The following is a 24,995-nucleotide window of genomic DNA, read 5'->3' as shown; positions in this document are numbered from 1 at the left end:
AATACATATTCATGAAATTAATTATACTTATATTACTGAACTACCTATATTCCTTATATTTTTTTAGTAACAAAATAATTAATTGATTTAATTAAACAATAATTAATCAACTATACCTATATATATTTTTATTATTTATTATTTATTTTAATATTTATTTTTACACGATAATTGATTATGGCATCGGCTGTTACATATCATATTGTTTTTAAAACAAGCACACCTATACTTGATTGGCAAGGAGTTTTTTCCTTACACCAACAAGACAAAAATACATCATATTTAGACAGTAGATAATATTGTCGTCGATCTTTTTTACCACTGTTAGAATAAATAATATTAAAAAAGATTAGGTACAATTTGTATCAATTATCGAGTAGTTTTTTAAAGTTGTTTAAACGTGTTAAATTTTATATTTGATTTAATTAAGTTAATTTTTATTTAAATCCGAAATTGCTTACGTTTTGATTTTAGACATTTCTATTACAGCAATCATCTGTAATTGATCACATTTAGTGAATGGTTTTTTTTTAGATTTAAATTTATAATATTATGGAATATTATATATATTTATAATATTATTATTTGTTGAACAACTTAGGAGTTACATAGGTATTCGTCAACCGTCATCCGATAAGGAAACATTCATTTGATATCGGATGTGGAATTATCGAAATTAAATTTTATATCATTCTCATAATAATATAATAGATATAGATCACGGATAAAACATTTCATTATCTTTATTGATATTGAAAAGTATGGTATGTAAGCTATTTATTGCTAAATAACATGACAATCTCGTTTTATAATAATCATTACACAAAGTACACAATATAAGTATTGCCCATTTCATGAAACGGATGTCCACATAATGTATTTTCGTCAAAATTCACGATCTGGATGGATTTCACTATCTGGATATCCAGTTCATGAAATGAATGATTTCATTATCTGGATGCGACATATACGTCACCTGTGAATCGATGTTAAAATTGTATACTCGATAGTCGATAAGCCTGACCTAAGCACCGACCCGCCTGTTACGTTTCAGCCATACATTTCTGTATAATATATCGTATAATATATTATATATATAGAAGATATTATCTTCTTCCAATGTATACAAATTTCGTGTCACAATGGAAAATGTTTGTTACCGGACTCCTCCGAAACGGCTGAACCGATTTTAAGGAAATTCGAGTGTATATTAAGTAGGTCTCAGAGAGTGATGTTAACTCTTTTTCATACCCCTAAGTGTTAAGGATGCCTGACACAAAATTATCATCATAATAACACGCACCGAGCGTACAACAACTCTATGGTTACAGAATATTAGTATCAATATAACTTTTAAACGATAAAATACATGCAATTGACATTAAAAAAACATAGCATTGCAATAGTATTAGGAGTTTTGGTGAGTTTTGATGGAATACTTTTGTTTTTTAAAATGACAGCAATTAGACATACAAACTTAAATCGTGGAGCTCGCAATGTTACAAGTCAAAGATATACAATAAAGTAAAACACATAATTTGACAGACGAAAAGGTCAGGTTGCAGGTTACTGGAAACCCGATGGCTGCGGTGTCATAAAATATGTGTATAAACGTGTACAATGTACAAGTTTATTTTAATTAATAACTCATTTTCTTAATTTCTTAGTGGAAATACCAAGGAGGCTGAGTTGCACTTTTAGCCGCCCATCGGAGTGTCCACGATCAAAAAAAAAAAATTAGTTAAAAATAAAACATATTATTCATATAATCATATAGATAGTAATATAGTATACGCCTACCTGATAATATACAGCTCGCATTATCACCATCAAGTCTCTTGTACAGAGATGGCATTTTTAACGGGCACTAATGTGCACAGGATCAGCTAGTATATATAATATATATATTATATACATATACAAAATTATAAATAATAAACAACTGTTAGTGCTTGTGAAGTTTTTCTTAAGTGAGAAGTTAAACAAATTGGTTGAGAAACTTCAGCATAGTACAGCACCGTGGTTATAAGCTACTACTCGTAACTCGTTGAAGACTCCACATTTTCAAAACATCTGTTGCTTAGGAATGATTATGGGTTTTTTTAGTTATAATCATTAAAAATAAATTACGCCAGAAGCAAGTTGTTTTTTTTTTAATTCTATTATTACCTAGTATTTTTCGTATACCTACATAACAAACTTAATTTCAATTATTTCACAACTCTACTATAAATTTAAATGTTAAACCAATAATTTAAATTTAAATCAAGTTTTCTAAATTCAAATTGAAAATTATAATAATACAACTTCAATTTTATTTTCAATATTACTCTACACATATTTTTTAAATTATAAATCTCAATTTAAAAGTAAACTGATCCATAAGTACTAATCGAAGTGCAAAACCCATTGCATTTTGTTTTTATATGATAAGTTACGGCTGTTTAAAGGTAGTTCTAAGCGATCGGACTGTCCATTAATTTAAACCAATAAGCTTGAGAAAAATGAAAAGTATTGGCCCTTTTAAATCGGATGTCTATTTTGAGAAATTAAACCATGTAAACCGACTTTGAGCCGTAGGTACCTACTACATAATCTACCTGTCCAAAATGTCAAAAAAGAAAAGAAGAATTCAAATTATTTTTCAAAATTAGAATTTGACTACTATTTTTGCAATCTTGTGTTTATTGTTCATTGCCGAGTAACTACAAAATGATTTTGAGTGCCGTAGCTGACATGTACGTATACTATAGTAGTAAAGTACATGTTTCGAGTACCAATCCCTATCTTACAATAACAGAGAGTTAGGCCACGCTAAAAATACCGTATTGATTAAAGGAACAGAGACGTAAGGCAATAACAAAGTACTGGTTAAATTTATGAAATGCTGTTGGTCAGCGTACTATTTAGTATAAATTTACAAGATAGACAAGTGTCTAAATTAATCTTAAATTACGGGTTAGTACAAATACATAATTTATAATCAGGGCTTGGGACTTTATGCATTTGCATATTTGTTCGGGAAGTGAATAGAATAAATCTGATCCGGTACAAATTTGTGCTGTGGTGTTTGGAGTTAATGTTTAAAAGTTTATTGTGTATATGTTTGTATATTTTGGAATTTTTTTCTACAAATGCCTATTTTTAAGATTTATTGATTTTTATTGCATATTTTAAAATAATTTTTGATTATTTACTCTTAAATCAATTTTTCAGGTAATTAATTTTATCTACATGATTTTGTCGGCAATAATACCGATAAGGCGATAATCAATAGCGTTACGGGGAGCCCTTTTTATTTTTAGCTCTGAGGACAATATTATTTTTATTTAAGGGGGTCGGTGCTGGTCATTTATTTAGGAGTAAAATTTAGGCAATTCAATTCACATGTTGTATCGGCGGCGCTTGGACCGTGCATGTGTGTGTGTATGTAAGTTTGTACTAGTGTGAGTGAGCTAATATTTCGCACTCACCACGCGGTTATAGGAATTTCATAATGTGTATGTGTAAATATGTGGTATAAAAAATATCTTATTAGTCCGTGCATTACTGTTTCATAGAAATCCTTTTATGGATTGTGTTATTATAATTATCAACCGGAAATCACAATAATTAACAACTTGACATTGTCTCTTGCTTTCCACGACCGAATCTTGTAGTCTTGCCTAGTCTCAAATTGTACATACTTCACTACGTAACACTCTGACTTATTTTATTTTGACTCAAAATATCAGAAGATGGAAAGCAAGCAAAAATATTCAAATAAAAAAAAAACGTTTTAACTTATCGGAAGATAAAAGGACGTAAAAAAATTCGGTAAGTACGTTATTTTGGTTTTAAAAAAGATAATACAGATACTAAACAATGAATATTTGTGTAAACAAATTAATTATTTCATTTATTCATGAAATAATATTAATTTTTTTTATTATTATAATGCTTAGTTTGGTTTTACAAAATAAGTCAGAAAAAGTTTGTAGTTCTAAAAAAATAAAAACCCCATCAACAATGACAATATGTACCCATTCTGTAAGAAAAAATGTGTCAAAAGATCTTAATCATTAGTAAGATTTTTTTAAGAAATCATATTTAGAAATTTAAAATAAATATGTATTTCATCAGATTTATTTATGCTATGTGTTTAGCCATGATTCCTCATTTAGTACAGCAACTTCAACAAATAATTTAAAGGATACTCCTAATGTCCCAGATCCAGAACAGAAGTAAGTTATGATAAAACGATAATTAAAGTATTCGTTATTTTATGAATTCAAATTTTAAAAGTTATAGTAAAAAAACTACCCGAAATGATAAAATGTACTGCAAACATACAAAACAATAATGTAGGAATGTAGACATAGTCTATACAATTAATTGTTATTATGTCCATTTTGTTTTGTTTGCCAATATAGATACGGAATACAATATGAACCAATGGCTAGGGAAGCATTTGAATCTCTATTCAATGTTGAAGTTTTACCAGCTGGTTTATTTGTTGATGAACAATTAAATTTTTTAGCCGGTTCTCCGGACGGGCTGGTGGGAGAAAATCAAATTATTGAAATAAAATGCCCACACAATAGTAAAGATCTGACACCTCACCAAGGAGTTGTGGCTAACAAAATTAAATATTTAAATATTAATAATTATGGTGATCTGCAATTGAACAAAAGCCATGTTTATTACTACCAGGTTCAGGATCAATTAAGAGTAGCCAATAAATGATCATGTTATTTTATAGTTTGGACTCCTAAAAGTAATAAACAATAATATATTAGTTATAAGTGTTATAACCAATTACCGTTCTTTTTTTTTACACATAAACATTTGAAATTAAGGGGATCGGTGCCGGACAGTTATTTTAGCCAAAACATCCAATTTTTATTCCATCATACTGATCGATGTAGTAATGCGATAATACTTTTTAAAACTGATTTGAATTTGTTATTATGTCTACTTGAGATCGGTCAATCTATTTTTCCCAATTTCATCCCCCTAACAACTAAAAATTTAGTTTGAATATTTTGAAAATTCGGCATTTTCGAACGTTGATTATTCGGAATATAAATCAGAAATCTTAAAATGTGAACTGACCGATCTCAAGTAGACATTATAACGAATTCAAATCAGTTTTCAAAAGTATTATCGCATTACTACATCGATCAGTATGATGGAATAAAAATACATAGTTTTAGTAAAAAAACACACGTTCTGGATCGTTCATGCGCGCGACAATGCGACAGTGAGACAGTGACTTGTACTTGCGCGTGCGGAAGAGTTCCTCCGCCACTACCGTTCCTTCACCAATATCGCATAACCCACGGTCTGCGATAGATAGACTATAAATCTAATAATAAGATAATATAATAATTATACTATCCTAGAATAATGCCTAGAATTTCTAGGTATTGCTACGGTACAGTTATAAAATTTATAATAAGATATTTAAAATCTTTCGTTTATTGATAATTTGGTATGAATGAAATATAATATAATAATATAACATGAAAATATGAAATATTGTTCATTTGAGCTTCGCCTCACGTCATCACTACACTTGGACTTGGTACATGTATTTTTTCGCTAGTGTAAAATAGTAATTTTAATCACTTAGATTTTGTTTTTATAAATCGTGATTTGTTTCATTCATAATATTTCGGTAAAATGGGAAATAAGAAACAAAAAGTATCCAAAGTGAAAAAAAATGGATGAAATATTTCATCACTTTTAAATTGGCAAACTCATGGCATACAAAAAACAGTAAGTGAATATACTTACTTAAATGTTTGTTTCATTACCAATTTCATTTTTTATTTTTGTTTTAATGATTTCGTAGGATAACACCGATAGTTTGACGGTAATAAATACCGATGATGTAGAAATGGGTTGTAATATATTATCTCCGTCGACATCAAATATTGATCACAATATACTTGATTCGAAGTATAAATTGCTTGTGACAAATACAAACAAAAATAAACAAGACGTACAGAAAGTAAATAATCTTTATACCGAAGATAAAAATTTGTTTCTTACATAATATTAGGTCTAGGCGTGTCCCCGTGCAATATTGTATGTTAGACAAATTATTTTAATTATTTTAATTAGATGTTAACAAAAAATAGGATAAAAGAATCCTATAAAAAAATTGTTCTGTGTTCACTAGTAAATTAGGTAACGATTTCACATTTTTTTACATTTGTAAAAGTATTGTTTTTTGTTTTGTTTTTGCAAGGTACAATTGTGAAGGTCGAAGATTTGTGGACATTAAACACTTCTTTAGTTCTTTAAAAAATATTAAACACGATCCTTTTAGTTGTACATTTCAAAATTTAAATTTAATAAATGAATGAAAAAATGGTTTTTTCGGAGTTTATTTTCAAGTGTGATTTATGCAATAAAATTGACATTATATCTAACTAGCCTAAGACAACTGATATTTCGTTATCCATTAACACCGCTATTGTAATGGCAACAATAAACTCAGGACAAGGATTTGTTCAATTAGATACCATGGCAGCTTTTTTAAATATGCCAAGTATGTCAAACATGCCTTACCAAAAACTTCATTTAGATGTATCAAATCACACTAATGAAACGGCCATAGAAGCAATGCTACTTAGTGGTACATTAGTACCAACACAGTACAAGTTACAAATAGTTTTTTAATTCATAGTTATTAGTTATCCTTTAAATATGTATGGTTTTTTTTTGTTTTCAGATATGTTTGTCGAAATAATTATGCGTGATAACGACTTCTGGAGAGTTAAAATGGAAACACAATTGGTCGAATTTTATAACTGCCATTTATTGAATGAAATTGTAAATCCTTTTTTTTTTTAAATAAATGGCAATTTTGTAAGCTATTATTATCACTGTAATTAGTTAAGTACGATGTATCTACTATTTTTTTTTTATAGTTTATATTTTATTTGTTATTCGTGTATTATTTCCATGATGGTTTACAATAATAAATAATAATATACACGATGGACGGCTTTTATAAATCATTACTGATAAATCGTACTATTACCTACAACACGCCGCATCATTAAAAGCAAGTTATTGTTTGGCGAATTGCTAATCGATGTATTTATACCGGTTATGCGTGTGGTGACACAAATGCACGCGCAGTTAAGAATATGTACGCACGCGCACGCACAAGTCGGTGAACGACTTCGATTACTATTTATCGAAATTCGAAGTACTATTTAGATGAACAAAAATGCTTTTACAAGAAAAACTCTCATGCCTTGATGATACGTCGGATTTTGATTTTTTTTTTTATCCGAAAGATGAGAACTTTTTGCAGGTCGGATCAAAGCCCGAATTTTAGTTTTACTTTAACCAGTGCTACAAAAATAAGTTTAAAAAAAAACAAATTTTGAGTATTATTTAAATGCACGTTTTATCGATTTTATAATTTTAATTTTAAAAATTGTGTTTTGATCCGACCTGCATAATATTCTCTTCTTTTAAATAAAAAAAAAAATGAACAAAGTCTGATAATTCTACAGAGCACGAGAGTTTTTCCTGTAAGGCATGTTTTTGCGCTAAAACCGCATTGGCTCCGACCCCCTTAATCTGTCTTTTACAGTATTATTTTGTTTGCCAATACATAGTGATCGGCGGACTACGATTGTTTTCGTGTGCATGTATCGTCAATCGTTGTAGTGTTTGTATTTGTATTCGTTATTTTTTGTATTTATTAGCGCTCGTATTTGTGGTATAATATGCCAAAAGAACAAAAAACACAAATTAGTTGGCTGAGGAGTTTCATTTTGGAATTTGGGAATAATGTATTTTCCTTAGATGGAAGAATTTTATTTTGCAAAATATGTGAAATTAAAGTAGAATATGAACGGAGATCTAGTGTATTATTAGAACATATTATACAAACAGCAAGACGTATGAAAATGATTAAACGGTGGGAAATGTTCAATACAATAATCCAGCAAATGATTAAACAAACTTATATAACTAAAATATGATAAATGATTTTTTTTTATTACATAAAAATTTTAATTGCTAGGTAAATAAGATGCTGAGTGTTAAAAATCTAAATTTTTTTTTATACCACAGAATGTATAAAATATAAATTTTTAGTAATATATTTATATAATATGTACAAGATGTTTTTTAACGTCTTTTTTTAATTAAAAATAAATGCATATTTTGATATTTTTCTTCTTTTATATTGCTTCAGAGGTTAACATTTGGACACCGATGACCCGTTTCAGGTGGTATTTTGTAGATTTGAATGCGCCCTCCCAAATGCCACCGCAATGAGGAGCAGCAGGTGGATTGCAATCCTTCATAATATGAAGTGCCATTTACACGGTGACAGGGCAGTTTGTCTACGTGCCGATGTAGTAGACATGTCCTGAAGTTGCCGGTTGGCGCCTTGAAAGTTGGTTCCACAGTCGGAGTAAATGTTCAACGGAATACTCCCACTATGAAGCCGTTGAAAGACGCCAGAAAGGCATCGGTAGGTAAGTCGGATACGATTTCTAAGTGAACAGATTTAATCACGGTACACACAAATACTGCAAGATACCCTTTTGTTGACTTTGCATTTCTACGGCGAGACATTTATGCAACAGTACATGAATAGCCAATAATTGTAATAAAATAAGTTAAAATATTAAATTCGTCCAACACGATCATAGAATAGTTTATCATATTGATTAGTTCTGAAGCGAGCGATGAATGTATTGGTTTTAAAAATGTGTATTTTTTTTCTGTCTGTAAACATATTTTCCAATATTAACTAGTTCAACTTCAATATCGTTTCTGGTTGGAATGTGAACCCTATTACCTAATACTTTTGAGAGGGCCTTATTGTAAATTCATAATATTAGTTTTCAAAAGTACCATTATAAACAAAACAAAAAACATACATTTTTACACAAAACACAATAACGAATAACAATAGGTTTTTGAAATGTATACTAAATGTTTAAAATACTTATTTTAAATATTTTCTGGACAAGATAAAAAACTAAGAAAATTTGCAACATTTTTTTCAGTTAGAAATTCCAGAAAAAAATTATTTTTATCTGAGAACTGAAAATAATATAATGAAAGATTACTGATAAGTTTTTTCATTTTTTTGACCTTAAATTATCGTTTTCTCAGGAATCAATTTTCATAATTTTTTATAATTTAAGAATTAATAACTTTAGACACTTAAAATGTTAACTGAATGTTTGTATTAGAATTTTCTATATTACACCTTAATATAAAATGTTTGACTTTTGGCTTTCCATATTTGTTTTAGCAATTTATAAGGATAAGACATTTACTTTTTTCAAAAAATAGGCGTTGATAATATTATTTTTTTTCTAGAATCAATAAGTTTGGAAATTTAAGCTCTTCATAAGTAGGTTAGGATATAGTCTTAATGTCGACGTAATGCGCTTGTCGGCATAATGCGCGAGCAGTTCCGGCAGCGTCGTCGATATTAAGAAAAAAAAAGGATATAGTCTTGAAAAATGCATTCAAATATGCCAGAAAAAATATTAAAATATAACATTAATAAATAGGTTAACACTTTGTAAATTATTTATGCATTATACAAATGTGAAAAATAATAGATTTAAAATTAAGATTATAAAAATGATAATACTATTGAAGCCATGCTAGTTTGGTTTACTTGTATAATAAATGTAAATTAAAAATGCTCATAACTCGCTTAAAAACTGAATTATTGTAAAAAAATGTCCTATAAAACATAGTTAAAGTTCTTACCATCGAAATTCATAATAGGTCGTTTCACTCTAATTTTTAAGCTAACGGCATAAAACTTGAACAGCTGAGCGTAAATTTGGTATGTTACTCGTTTGTAAGACGGAGACAACGTGGGTGTGGCGTCCTCTTAAAAGGAATATAACGATTTTAGCTATTTTATTGTAATTTAAAGATATTATTTGGGGGACTTGAAACTTTTAAATTAATTTTCTTAAAAAATGTATTTGTCTTATAACTAACCTACTAGTTTGTAATTCACACCAAAATAAAAAATAATATGTAATTTGCACCAGAGCATCAGAATATAATCCAATGATGCAACATAAGTTGGTTTTTTTTTGTTAATGTATATTGTATAGGTAATAGGTATACCTGCACATAATTTTTTTTTAATTGACTCACTTGTTTATAGCTAATTTATAATTAGACTATTTTTAGTACAAAAATATCTACATAAAATGTATTACTGATGTGTATGGCTACAAAAATCTCAGCCTGTGTTGGGAGAGTTAAATTCTAAACCGAATCGTGGTTTATGTTAAAATTGTACAATACATTGCACATTTTAATAACATTTCGTGATTTTTCATCCTAATTTATAAATTAAAAATAAGTCGAAGTAAGTAATTGTATCATTATTGTGGTTACAACATAAAAAAAATTATATTTTCAATTTTGTATCAACAAGGTACTAATGTTAAATATTTAAATTCTAATCATATAAAATGCTATATTGCATTTTATTTTTAAGTAAAACCATCACTTATTGAAATTTGTTGTAAATATATGTACGTAAATGGAAAAAATAGCGGAATAAGTAGGTAAATACGTAATTAACAGTGCATATAATATATAAATATACGTTGATTGATACGTCATGAAAGTTATCCCGAATCAGAAATTTTAACTAAAACACAGCATCAATACATAACTATTACTGCTTATTACTGCTTCCGTTTAGAAATCTTAAAAATTGTAGTGTGTCTGTATAACGTGGAATCTATGAGTAATCTTAATGTCTTTGAAACTTTGACAGATGACTGGATAATCAAATGACAGATGCGAAATCTGGAGCGATCACAATTTATTTATCATAGGATGTGACGTGTAATGCAAATTATAAAGCATATCCTTCTTCCCTATTATAAACTATATATCCGTAGCACAAAATGTGTAATAACTAGAAAACTACTAGTTCGAATTTTGATTTCAATACATCAAAATTCTCTAAGAAATTATCTGCTAAATAATTTACAATGAAAAAGTGGGGTTTCCATTTGAACAACAAAAGTTTGTATCGCCACAGGACACTCCTTAAGTGGTACAAAAAAATCTCAAGAATATGAAAATATGGTCTTTGAGTATATTTTTTAAAGACGCCAAAAATCAGATTTTGAAAAACTTCATTATTAAAGGAAAAAGGAGGGGGGGGTAAGCATACTTGTTGGATCACCCTGTATAATGTATATATATATATATATAAATAGTACATTTTGCCGAGCGCTTATATCAGCAAATCGCCGCCGCGGCTGTTATCCGTGAGAAAGCCCTGGCCGTGACGATAACTGCTGCCCATCTATACCATAGTGCATACCGGGCATTATTGAGTTTCGTTCTTATTTCTTTTTTTTTCGACTCGGACGGACGTCTCCAGCGTCCAACTGATTCCTTTGATACTAACTTTATTGTTTAAAACTTAAATATGGAGTAAGGTCCGCCAAGTCGTCTCCACGGCGGATTACCGTTGTGGACAAATGAAGGAACGGATGATGGGTGCGTTATTATATATTGTTTTGCTTTTGTAATCTATGTTCGATGTCCGGATTTTGGCTGGTATGCAAAATTTGTATTTAAATATACATAAATTATGTAATGGGTACCTCGGCGTCGACGAACGACCGGGCCCCCTCGCGAGGTTTTTATTATTATTACTATTATTATGATCATTGTTGTTCTCAATGACTATGTCAATTGATATTGTTTTTCGTGCAACTGATTTTTTCCTTTTTTTTTGTGTCTGAGTTTTATACCATTTTATTTTGGTAATTTGTACTATCTTCGCTAGGTGGTGTATAATAGTGATTACATGTATAGTATAGGAATGACGATTATTATTTCATGCTGTATATACCTACTTGCATGATTTTATTTGTTTCTATTTCTTGCCTACAAATGTGGCCATCATTAAATCATAAATAGTTTTTGCTAAATATAAACAGTGTTCCAACTTCTAACTACAAAGTACAAACACTAAAGACTAACCTAGGCACATAAAAAATCCCAATCTCTGATCCCCCCAGTATCGTCTTTGGTTTACCGCACTCGGTAGTTCTATCAAAGATTTCATCAAAGTTTCTTAGGTACCTATATACTACTGAAAGCATAATCTATATTAATGTTGACTCAAATTACAGTTACTATTTATTACCCTATATTCAAGACTATATTCAGCTACCTAATTTGTATGAATTTGATTTTTTGAAAAACCGTTTTTAAACATTTTTAATCCGTCGTACTTAGATCGAACGATTTTGAAAACTCAAAATTCGAAATAAAGAGTTTATTGAAAAATGAAAAATTGATTCTAATGTAGAATTACTTGTAGAATATTATAACCTCTATGATAATTTTTCGTTGGACAACCAGGTGACCGAGAAAACGCCAATGAAAATTGAAAATTTCGAAAAATGAAAATTCTCGTTTACGAACTGTTTACCGGGAAAACCGTGAAAGATAGGACGTTAGAAATAAACTAAATCACCATACCTAGCTACATAAATACATAATTTGTATACATTTGATTTTTTGAAAAACCATTTTTACAGATTTTTAGTCCGTCGTAGGGGAAGGCGGGGCAGTACCGTACGGTTAAGCTTCCATGGCTTATAAATCATGACATTTTTAAAGAAATTAAATTTTTTAAACTGGTATGTATAGAAAAACTTATGGTCTATAACTTTTATTCGAAACTTTTTTGTATTTTTTTTTTTTAATATGTTTAATTTGCGTTTTACTTTTTTTGGGAAAAATACGGATTTACCCCAGGTTGGTGGTAAATCCGTATGTACCTTGGGGCAAAATCGTATGAGGGCAATTGTTATACCAAAACACAGTTCATTATATTTATTGGTAAATTATTAATTGGTATTGGACTTTTATTTAATTAACTTGTAAAGTTTAACAAAAATTAGGCAGTATAGGTAGTAAATTATGTATGATTTCATTTTCATTAGTTAAAAATGTACGCGTGCGTGAATTTGGCCCACCCACTTCGGCTTAGTGGTTCAAAATCTTCACCAAAAGTTTGCGTGTTAATTGCGAGAATTTGCGAGTTCATTTTCAAAATTTGCGAGTTGACTCTTTACCCACAAAATTCAATTTTCGACCGTGAAGTTGGCCCACCCATATTGTCCTATAACTTTGAAATTAGTATCAAACGATACCGTGTTATTTGCGAGAATTTGCGAGTCCACTTTCAGAACTTGCGAGTAAGCCGTTTGCGAAATATTGATGGGTGGGCCAAGTTTACGTAGCCCACCCATGTCGCTCAAAAATGTCGAAATTTATACCAAAATATGCGTTGCGATTTTCGAGGATTTGCGAGTTCATTTTCAAAATTTGCGAGTTGACCCTTTACCCACAAAATCCAATATTCGAACGTGAAGTTGGCCCACCCATGTTGCCCTACAACTTTGAAATTAGTATCAAACGATAGCGTGTTATTTGCGAGAATTTGCGAGTCCGCTTTCAGAATTTGCGAGTCACTATTTTAATTACCAAACTCATTTTCATAATTCCTTACGAGAATTAAAATTTAATATTTACTATTATAAGGTATTTTGAGGATATTACAAGTTATTTTGCGAAAATAAAATCGTTGTTATACGTCTTGATGTTTTTCGCTAGTAGGTACTAGGTACATATACCGTGTTTACGAGAAAAAAACATTAAATAAACATTGCACACATCATGAGAACAAAAAAATAGTGGGTGTTTTGATGAAATGGTGCGAAGATTCAAATTGTTGTATTTTACATCTAGTGGATTAATAACTGAGATATTTCGAACTAAAACACAATAGTCAACTATTGGGAAAAAGTTTACTTACTTGGATTTGTATTCGTAAAAAATATTCTTAAATAATATATTATATAGTTTAATTTAATAATATTACCTACTAACAATCATATTATTTTGTCATACCAGTTCAACACACACAAATTATTTGGTAAATAGATTTATTTTAACTATTAAGTATTTTATTTAATGTTGTTGTAATCCTGTACAATCTTGTTCACTAATATTATAATATTAATTTCATACGAGTTTCGATCGTTTGTTCCTACCAATGCATCGACTGTTGCAGTAAACATCTATCAATAAAATAAATTAGAACCTATTCATTTTATCCTAATAATAGTTAGTGATATTTATTATTTTTGTGCTGAACACGAAGTTTATTTTCACCCATATTGAATAATTCTGGTTTGTCTGTGGTCAGTGAGTCGAGCAGTACTAGTACCTAACCTCAACATGTGTCATTTTATTTTTAATACAATTTTAATGAGTTAACGTCTTGTTTTTTCGTTCTGTGCTTAATAAGTGTTCTTATTTAAGTTTTGTGTTACTCTAATCATATTTAAATAATATTCATTGCCAATCATGGAGAATAAAAAGGTAAAATATTGATCATAGATACCTACGTAGTTAATGCATATGTAACCCAGTAATATAATATATTGTATCATTTTCATATACTATAATAAATAAAGTGGCGTACTTAGAGGGGGTGCAGGAAGTGCACTGCACTAGGGCCCTTTAGCTGTGTTTTATAAATGGGGCCCTTGAGCCCCTAATCAACAAGTACTTTTATTTTTAATCATGTTAATTTTTAGTTGAGTAAATAATGTTAAGAGGACGCCGCGCCCACATGTGTTGTCTCTGTCTTACAAACGCTTAACATACCAAATTTACACTCGGCAGTTCACGTTTTATGCCGTTAGCTTAAAAATTAGAGTAAATCGACCTATTATGAAACTTGATGATGAGAACCTTATCTGTGTTTTGTTGGAAGTTTTTTTACGACAATTCAGTTTTTAAGCGAGGTATGCTTGTATAATAAATGTAAATTAAAAATGCTCATTACTCACTTAAAAACTGAATTATTGTAAAAAAAACTTCCAACAAAACATAGATAAAGTTCTTAACATAAAGTTTCATCATAGGTCGATTCACTCTAATTTTTAAGCTAACGGCATAAGACTTGAACTGCTGAGCGTAAATTTGGCATGTTGCTCGTTTGTAAGACTGTGACAACACATGCGGGTGTGGCGTCCTCTTAATAAAAAGTAGCAGTGTCATCAAATATTTCGGTACCGTCCGAGCGGTGTGATAACGTCAAAACAACTGTGTTGATATTATTAATACAAAATATATTAAATAAGTACACAATAATATTGCCCTAGCATATTGGGCTATTTTTAGAGGCGACAACATTACCACTGGATGGTGCTTGCACGGGCATAAGTCATAAATTCAGGGCTCGGAACTTATAACTTTAAAAATCATTAAAATAAAAGCGTTTAAACACTTCATTATAAGCATTCAAATAAGCATTTAAAAAACTTAAATTAAACAGATATTTATACAAAAAAAAATTTTAATTAAAAAATTCTGAATTAAAAATAAAAAAAAATCAATTAATCTTAACACATTGGAGACGACAATTTTTTAATTCATTGTTACGTTGAGGACGAGTACCGTGTCTAACACGGTCATAGTTTTTTAGTATCGGAGACGATGCTATTTTTATAAATCGCAACGTTGAGGACGCTTACCGTGTTTAAAACGGGCAATGTTTTTGCGTCTAAAAGACGAACACCGTGTTTTACAAGAAATCGTTTAAGTATATCGATATTTAATTTATATTAAATTATAATATAAATTGTATTAAAAATATCGCAATACCAACAATTGTATCGATATTTTTTCGATTATATTATATTATAGTCCAAACATTATAATAATTATGTTGTTGACATTATTTCCCTATCGACCATTGATTGCGTACGATGTCCTGGGCGTTAAATTCTTTATTTTAATTGTTGTTGGCATAGCTCTAGTATTACACTCGTATTTGTAAAAAATACGACAAGATAAAATAAAAAATTTTTCTCGGTCAACTTTTTGTTTTGACTATTGGAACTTTAGATAATCATATTTATTTTTAGATCAACACTCAGAGAGTTCGATGAAAAAAATAAGAAGTTAATCGGATTATTCAATAATGACTAAAAAAATACAGAAAACATGTGAAAACAGCCCGTTCACACAACAAATAATTGGCGGGAAATGTTCGTCCGTATACATTAAACACACGTACCGCGTTATGTGGTGATCACTTTTTTAGCGAAAGCTAAACTAAAAAATTACCTTCCTATGTTTGGGTCTTCCCAAAAAATTAGCTGCACCCCTGTACATAGATACGCCACTAAATTTATGTATTCGTTTTTATTATTATTGAATTATTTCTATAATCTAAGTTAATTGTTAAGCTGTAATAGTTAATGTACTAAAAGCTAATAAAAAAAAAACTCAGCAATTGGTATGAACTTACAATTAATATTTCTTCAAATACCAATAAACCAAAAATAATATAATTTATAAGCTAATGTATATAGCCATATAGGTAGATTTATAATAATAATAATGATAATACATATTACCTAAGCATTAATTTATAAATATACGTATACTAGGTATATTTATATATTTATATACTATATTTTTACAGCTGATCTTCGTGCACTTTGTTGCTGTTAAAAATACTATATAATATATTATATCTATATGATTCAAAATTTGTGTTTTTTCGTCATTTAATAACCGGCGTAACTGTAGTGATCAGTGATCATAATATTTTTATCGCATTTATTGCTTTGTAAAGGTGAAACAATTTTTAAAATCGTTTCTAATTCATAACTTCCTAATTTGATAATTTCTTATTCCTCCATACTAAATTGTAAAACCTGCAATAGCAACCCTATGATAAACAAAATTATATTTAAAATTATAAGCATAATTATTATATATCTATATTATTTCTATAAAAATCTGACTATTATATATACATTGTAATTACCTTGTATTGAAAAAAAATGTAAGTAGTTCTAGAGATTAAACCGAAAAAACGGCGATAATAATTATACGAAAAATAATACGTAAAATAACATTTTAACATTTTGGTACCTATAAATAATAATTGACATTTCTGTGTTCCGACGTGCACCAAATGTTATCAGCCAACTTACTAATATTATTATTTAATAGTTTGTTATATCATTATGTATATAAATAAATAAATTTACATATACAAACTTATTTTTGCCGATTTTAACTCTTTAAAATTAAAATTTTGAGAAATTCTTTTTTATTGCATGATGAAACTATTAGAGGAACCATTATTTAAAATTCCAATTTCGTACTATTAGTAGTTTTCTCGGTAGTTTTAGAGATACAGTGTCACAGTGAATAGTGATCACGTGAATCAGTGAGTCAAGTGTTATTTGGATTTTATATGTATTGTAAAATATATCATTTATCCATAGGCTAAAGTCATAATTTTAGATTCTGAGCGGAGCAAAGAATGTATACCAATACGCGCATTATGCCGGCCCCCCCACTTTTTTAAATAATCGATATTTCACTGTACATAATTAGTATATAATTAGTATGAATTTGTACGACCATTTTTGGAATTTGTACGCAGCTCGTTTATCAAGAAAAATCCATTTTTATATAGGGGGGCCGGGGTAACGTTATTTCAGCCCCTCCCAACCGTCTAAACACTGTTTATAGGATCATTGAATATGCAAATAATTAGTACGTAATCAGTATGAATTTGTACTACTTTTTTAACACAATTTTTAAAGTTGATATTTTAAGTTCAAATCAGCACAAAATTAGATATTTATACGAAGAATAACAACTATAATCCGTTGGTTCGCAAAATCCTTTTTCCTAATTTGCAATTGTCCCCAGCTACTTTGCGAAATACTTGGAAATTCAAAGTCGTTTCTACGCCAATTTTTAGCGTGTAATTACCATGTGTTTCCTCGGCTATCGATTTGTATATTATAACTTTTTTTCTAAAACTATATATTTTATAATTTATATTATAAATCCAAATAGATTTTAAAATAGGTAATTTTTAATTATACCAGCCTTGTAAATACGATTTTTCAATTAGATTAAATTATTAAAATTGCATATATTATATTTTTAATGTTGTTATGATGATATACAAATTTAAATAACTTTTTATACCTTAGTTTAACTTATTAAAATTAATTTTATTACAAAGAAATGGCCTTTTTCTTACGTGTAAATAAAAAATGTTATCATTTACTATAAGATAAAACTTGTTTTGATCTGTTTTCAATTTTTTTAGTTTTTTAAATAGTTCTATACTCTATTCCAAATAAGTTTGGAAAAATGTACGACGAAAACGCGTCCGGTATGTCACGTGATCTGCCGGTGGCGAGCGCTGTTGTCGACGATCCGGTTGTATACAGCCTGACTGCATTTTCTTAACCGTCAACACTTCGCTTGCCTACGTCCTGTCGAAAACGTGCTGCTCCGCGTATACGCACATTCATCGAACCTGCTTTCGGCGTTTTTATTAACCTAACCTAACCTAACCTTTGAGACGAAAGCGGGCAATAACAAAAGTACGTATATTATTTAATTCGCAGCTGTGGAACCATTGTTATTTTAACAGACCGTATACACGGCGGTGAGCTCCGGCCGCCGACCGATCACGACGAATGCCGAATCCGTAGCCAATCACAGCGTACCCGCATGCGCGATTTTTTCCAAACTTATTTGGAATAGAGTATATCAAATATAGATTTTTTATTTAATACAGATTTTTATTGATTTCTTCAAACAGAATTTTTATTAGTATTAAATCAGTTAGAGATTTTTTAAATTATGGCCTTTTGATCAAATAGATTTTAATTCAATTTTAATTTTTTATAATGTACGAATTTTGAAATGTGTGAAATGTATGAAATATAGATCTATATATTTAATTATAAGTTTTATATTGATTTTTTATTGAACAGATTTTTTTTAAGATTTCAATTCCATAAAATCGGTTTGATGAAAAATCAATAAAACAATAGAAAATAATAAAAATAGATAAAAACCATTTTTTATTTAACACTTATAATTAGTCAAGGGTGGGGCTGGAGAACATGTCCCCATCCCAACGCATAGAAAATTGTTTCTGGAGTCCTTTTTCGTAGGAATTCCCAAACTATATAGTCCTTGGAATTCATAAATATGACACAGGTACTAATTATCCGAATAAAAAAAAATTGTAAAATTTTAAATGGGTGGGGCTGAGGACATGTACGTTAAGATTTGGAAGTTGTGGAATGTTCGTTTATGTTTTCAAAATACTAGAATGTAAAATTTATCATCAACTTTATTTCAAATCCAATTACTACGTCTTGATGTGTGCAATGTTTATTGAAACTTTTTTTTTAACACAATATATAGTGCTAGCAAAAAATGTGTTTAATAAGTGTTAAAACGATTTAGTTTTTATTTTAACATATTTACAAGTTAATTGTGTGTGTTGAACAGTTATGACAAAATAATATGATTGTTAGTAGGTAATGTTAGTCAATTTAATTATGTAATATATTATTTAAGAATATTTTTTACGAGTACAAATCCAAGTAAGTAATGATGTGTGCAATGTTTATTTAATGTTTTTTTCTCGTAAACACGGTATATGTAGTACCTACTTGTGAAAAACATCAAGACGTATAACAACGATTTTATTTTCGCAAAATAACTTGTAATATCCTCAAAATACCTTATAATGGTAAATATCAAATTTTAATTCTCCTAAGGAATTATGGATTTGAGTTAAAATAGTGACTCGCAAATTCTCGCAAATAACATGCTATCGTTTGATACTAATTTCAAAGTTGTAGGGCAACATGGGTGGGCCAACTTCACGTTCGAATATTGGATTTTGTGGGTAAAGGGTCAACTCGCAAATTTTGAAAATGAACTCGCAAATCCTCGTAAATCGCAACGCATATTTTGGTATAAATTTCGACATTTTTGAGCGACATGGGTGGGCTACGTAAACTTGGCCCACCCATCAATATTTCGCAAACGGCTTACTCGCAAGTTCTGAAAGTGGACTCGCAAATTCTCGCAAATAACACGGTATCGTTTGATACTAATTTCAAAGTTATAGGACAATATGGGTGGGCCAACATCACGGTCGAAAATTGAATTTTGTGGGTAAAGAGTCAACTCGCAAATTTTGAAAATGAACTCGCAAATTCTCGCAATTAACACGCAAACTTTTGGTGAAGATTTTGAACCACTAAGCCGAAGTGGGTGGGCCAAATTCACGCACGTACATTTTTAACTATAATGAAAATGAAATCATACATAATTTACTACCTATACTGCCTAATTTTTGTTAAACTTTACAAGTTAATTAAATAAAAGTCCAATACCAATTAATAATTTACCAATAAATATAATGAACTGTGTTTTGGTATAACAATTGCCCTCATACGATTTTGCCCCAAGGTACATACGGATTTACCACCAACCTGGGGTAAATCCGTATTTTTCCCAAAAAAAGTAAAACGCAAATTAAACATATTAAAAAAAAAAAAATACAAAAAAGTTTCGAATAAAAGTTATAGACCATAAGTTTTTCTATACATACCAGTTTAAAAAATTTAATTTCTTTAAAAATGTCATGATTTATAAGCGATGGAAGCTTAACCGTACGGTACTGCCCCGCCTTCCCCTACGACGGACTAAAAATCTGTAAAAATGGTTTTTCAAAAAATCAAATGTATACAAATTATGTATTTATGTAGCTAGGTATGGTGATTTAGTTTATTTCTAACGTCCTATCTTTCACGGTTTTCCCGGTAAACAGTTTGTAAACGAGAATTTTCATTTTTCAAAATTTTCAATTTTCATTGGCGTTTTCTCGGTCACCTGGTTGTCCAACGAAAAATTATCATAGAGGTTATAATATTCTACAAGTAATTCTACATTAGAATCAATTTTTCATTTTTCAATAAACTCTTTATTTCGAATTTTGAGTTTTCAAAATCGTTCGATCTAAGTACGACGGATTAAAAATGTTTAAAAACGGTTTTTCAAAAAATCAAATTCATACAAATTAGGTAGCTGAATATAGTCTTGAATATAGGGTAATAAATAGTAACTGTAATTTGAGTCAACATTAATATAGATTATGCTTTCAGTAGTATATAGGTACCTAAGAAACTTTGATGAAATCTTTGATAGAACTACCGAGTGCGGTAAACCAAAGACGATACTGGGGGGATCAGAGATTGGGATTTTTTATGTGCCTATGGTTAGTCTTTAGTGTTTGTACTTTGTAGTTAGAAGTTGGAACACTGTTTATATTTAGCAAAAACTATTTATGATTTAATGATGGCCACATTTGTAGGCAAGAAATAGAAACAAATAAAATCATGCAAGTAGGTATATACAGCATGAAATAATAATCGTCATTCCTATACTATACATGTAATCACTATTATACACCACCTAGCGAAGATAGTACAAATTACCAAAGTAAAATGGCATAAAACGCAGACACAAAAAAAAAGGAAAAAATCAGTTGCACGAAAAACAATATCAATTGACATAGTCATTGAGAACAACAATGATCATAATAATAGTAATAATAATAAAAACCTCGCGAGGGGGCCCGGTCGTTCGTCGACGCCGAGGTACACATTACATAATTTATGTATATATAAATACAAATTTTGCATACCATCCAAAATCCGGACATCGAACATAGATTACAAAAGCAAAACAATATATAATAAGGCACCCATCATCCGTTCCTTCATTTGTCCACAACGGTAATCCGCCGTGGAGACGACTTAACGGACCTCACTCCATATTTAAGTTTTAAACAATAAAGTTAATATCACAGGAATCAGTTGGACGCTAGAGACGTCCGTCCAAGTCGAAAGAAAAAGGAATAAGAACGAAACTCAATAATGCCCGGTATGCACTATGGTATAGATGGGCAGCAGTTATCGTCGCAAATAACACGCTATCGTTTGATACTAATTTCAAAGTTATAGGACAATATGGGTGGGCCAACTTCACGGTCGAAAATTGAATTTTGTGGGTAAAGAGTCAACTCGCAAATTTTGATAATGAACTCGCAAATTCTCGCAAATCGCGACGCATCTTTTAGTATAAATTTCGAAATTTTTTAGTGCCATGGATGGGCTACGTGAACTTGGCCCACCAATTCTTATTTTTTTTTGTAGCTCAAAAACGGCTAATTCGCAAATTCTAAAAGTGGACTCGCAAATTCTCGCAATTAACTCGCAAACTTTTGGTGAAGATTTTGAACCGCTAAGCCGAAGTGGGTGGGCCAACTTCACGGACGTTAAAAATGTACCTAAACATTTTTTTCAATTCTTCAAAATGTCAACAAATAATTAACACAATACAATATGCGATAAAACCTACTTCCATTGGCAGTAGTAGGTACAACAAATACAACTTACCTAAGTAGTAAATACCTATATACAGTTATTAAAATAAAACAATATATTTCTTTTAATATAAGAAATAAAAATGACCACACAAAATTACTTTTTAATAAAAATAATAAAAAAAAATTAATATGATAAATTTTTTTGGCAATTCTAACTAGAACATAAACACTATATTATAATCATAAAAATAAAACAAAACCTTATTTTTTTATAAGAAATATAAATTACTATACCAAAATAACTTTTTTATAACTTTTTCAAAAAAGAATAATAACAAAACTTGACATTATGTCTGCCTAGCACATAAATATAGTAAACAATATTGTCGTATATGCACTTTTTGAGTGATATAGATTGGATAGAAAAGAGTATGGCAAATTGCGTGACTATACTCAAACAGAGCAAATATTTTTTGGGGGTCGGAAACACTTTTTATTAAAAATTAACATAAATAAAACACTTGAACTAATTCGGATCGCCTAGCCCGTATTACGACAGCCCCTCGGACGGTCGTCGTACCCGCGTAATCACCGAGCGACACTCCGCGACGACCCGACTTCTCGTGCTTGCGCTTACGGCGACATTATATACAAAATATTATTGTCGCCTCAGCACATTTAGCTTCCCAGGCTTGACCTATCCTAATATCTCAATTGCTAAAAATATTCCTACCTAAGTAAAATTATTATACCGACGACTGTCTACAATATACGACAGTCCCCTTAGTTTTTTGAAAAAAATGCCCTCATTTTTTAAGGCTATTGTTACATAAAAATGTCTTATACTACGTTAAAAACTAACTTATTTTATCACTAAGTTACTGTCTCGGCTTATTCGCGTCGTTGACTATACAATATTAAGCTTAAATGTAAATTTTAATTTTACTACCTATTTCAAAAATAAACTTTAAATATGTGTCAATGATAAAAAAAAAAACATGAATATAATTTTATGAAAATCTATTGATTGGTCCTTGTTTGGAGTAGAAAATAGTCTTCTGAGAGATTCTTCTCGGTTTGAAGTTTAAATATTTTTATTTCAAAAAATAGCAGTAAACGTTTGTTATTGTTCCTCTTAGGGTAATCTGTTATCTATGGTATATATTTGTTTATTAGTTTTGTAGTGGTTTATTCTGCTTCCTCTTCTTCTTTTTTTTTATATAAGGTACCGAAGTATCGGTTTGGTTATTTCTTGCTGGTTTTTTTTTCTGGAATTTTGATTTTGAAATTTTTACTCTTATGTCTATGTGTTTGCTCTTCAAATCTTTACTTGAATGTTGTATTTTTGTATGAAAAATTAATTTCCTGTTTACATTTATAGTCATAGTTTAATGCTTATAATTGTCTACTTTTAAAATATTGAATTCGTCCCTTGTCTCAGTGGATTGTGGTGACTCGGTGACTCATGAATTTTTTTGAATATGCTGAAAATACATTCTATTTTTTTTTTTATTATACATACATGTGGCATACAGACATACATAATAATTAATATTATACATATATACGAATGTTACAATTATATTTATAATTATACTTATATTTAATTGTTTTTGTTAAAAAAAAGGTATTATAGGTACACGTGTGTTAGGAAATCTTGGGGGAAAATTAAAATTGGATAGTTACATTAATTTCCAGTAAATCATGGTATTTGTATATTCGGAATTTTCATGTATTATATATTTATATTTAAGCATATTGAAAATGTTAAAATAAGTAGTCTCCTCGTAAAACTTTTTTTTTTTTTAAATAGATACAAAATCCATTGGTTTTTGTTTTATAGATATGCTACTTCGGTGGTCTTCTTTTCTTGGTTGAATTTATTTTTTAACTGTAACGCGATTCCTTTTGACATTGTAAGACATTTACTAACGCAGTGACCAATTGCAATATTATCCGGTAATGAAAAAAAAATATTTACTGCAATTTCAGTATGAGAACATGAGAACTTTAACCTGTCATTGTTGCAGAATAAAAATTTTGAAATTCATTTAATTTATTTGAATAACTAAGCGTAACTATATTCTCTATTATTTCCTCGTAGTCATGATTTATTTCTTTAATACGGGTTTTTTTTTTTTATAAGATAGAATAACCGATCGGTTGGAATTCATTTAAAAATGAATTTGTTTTCTTTAATTCTAGCCAAGTCCAATGTGTTTTAATATTTTGCAAATATTCTAAATATGTATACCTGCAGTGTCTTTTAAAAATATCGATAAACGTTTAACTTTGTCATTATCGTCCTAATTATTTATTAATCCCGCCTTTTAATATTATTTAAAAAAATGTTGTATGTCCCCTTAACCTGAAAAGTTGTCTGGTTTTATTATCATATTATTGTTGACTATTTTACTTTTATTATAATTTTATGTGATTGGTCCGGTGTTTTTATTTCAATTTGTAATGATGGGCATGTAAGCCATCATATCTTTTAATTGTGATTAAATTATTTAAGTATTTGATTATTATTAATCTTCTGTAATTGCACACACACACAATGTATTATATAAGGAATCTAATCTGCTGGTCAAGGGCCAGACGCGTCACTATCGTGTTATTGTACGGACGATAAAAGGCGAGTGTAAAAGACTACGCAGATCGTTCGTGCAATAAGATATTATAATAAAACATTTAGTTA

Source organism: Myzus persicae, unplaced genomic scaffold (genome assembly GCF_001856785.1).
Source record: "Myzus persicae strain clone G006 unplaced genomic scaffold, MPER_G0061.0, whole genome shotgun sequence".
Classification (NCBI taxonomy): domain Eukaryota; kingdom Metazoa; phylum Arthropoda; class Insecta; order Hemiptera; family Aphididae; genus Myzus; species Myzus persicae.
Note: the sequence above shows the minus strand (reverse complement) of the source record.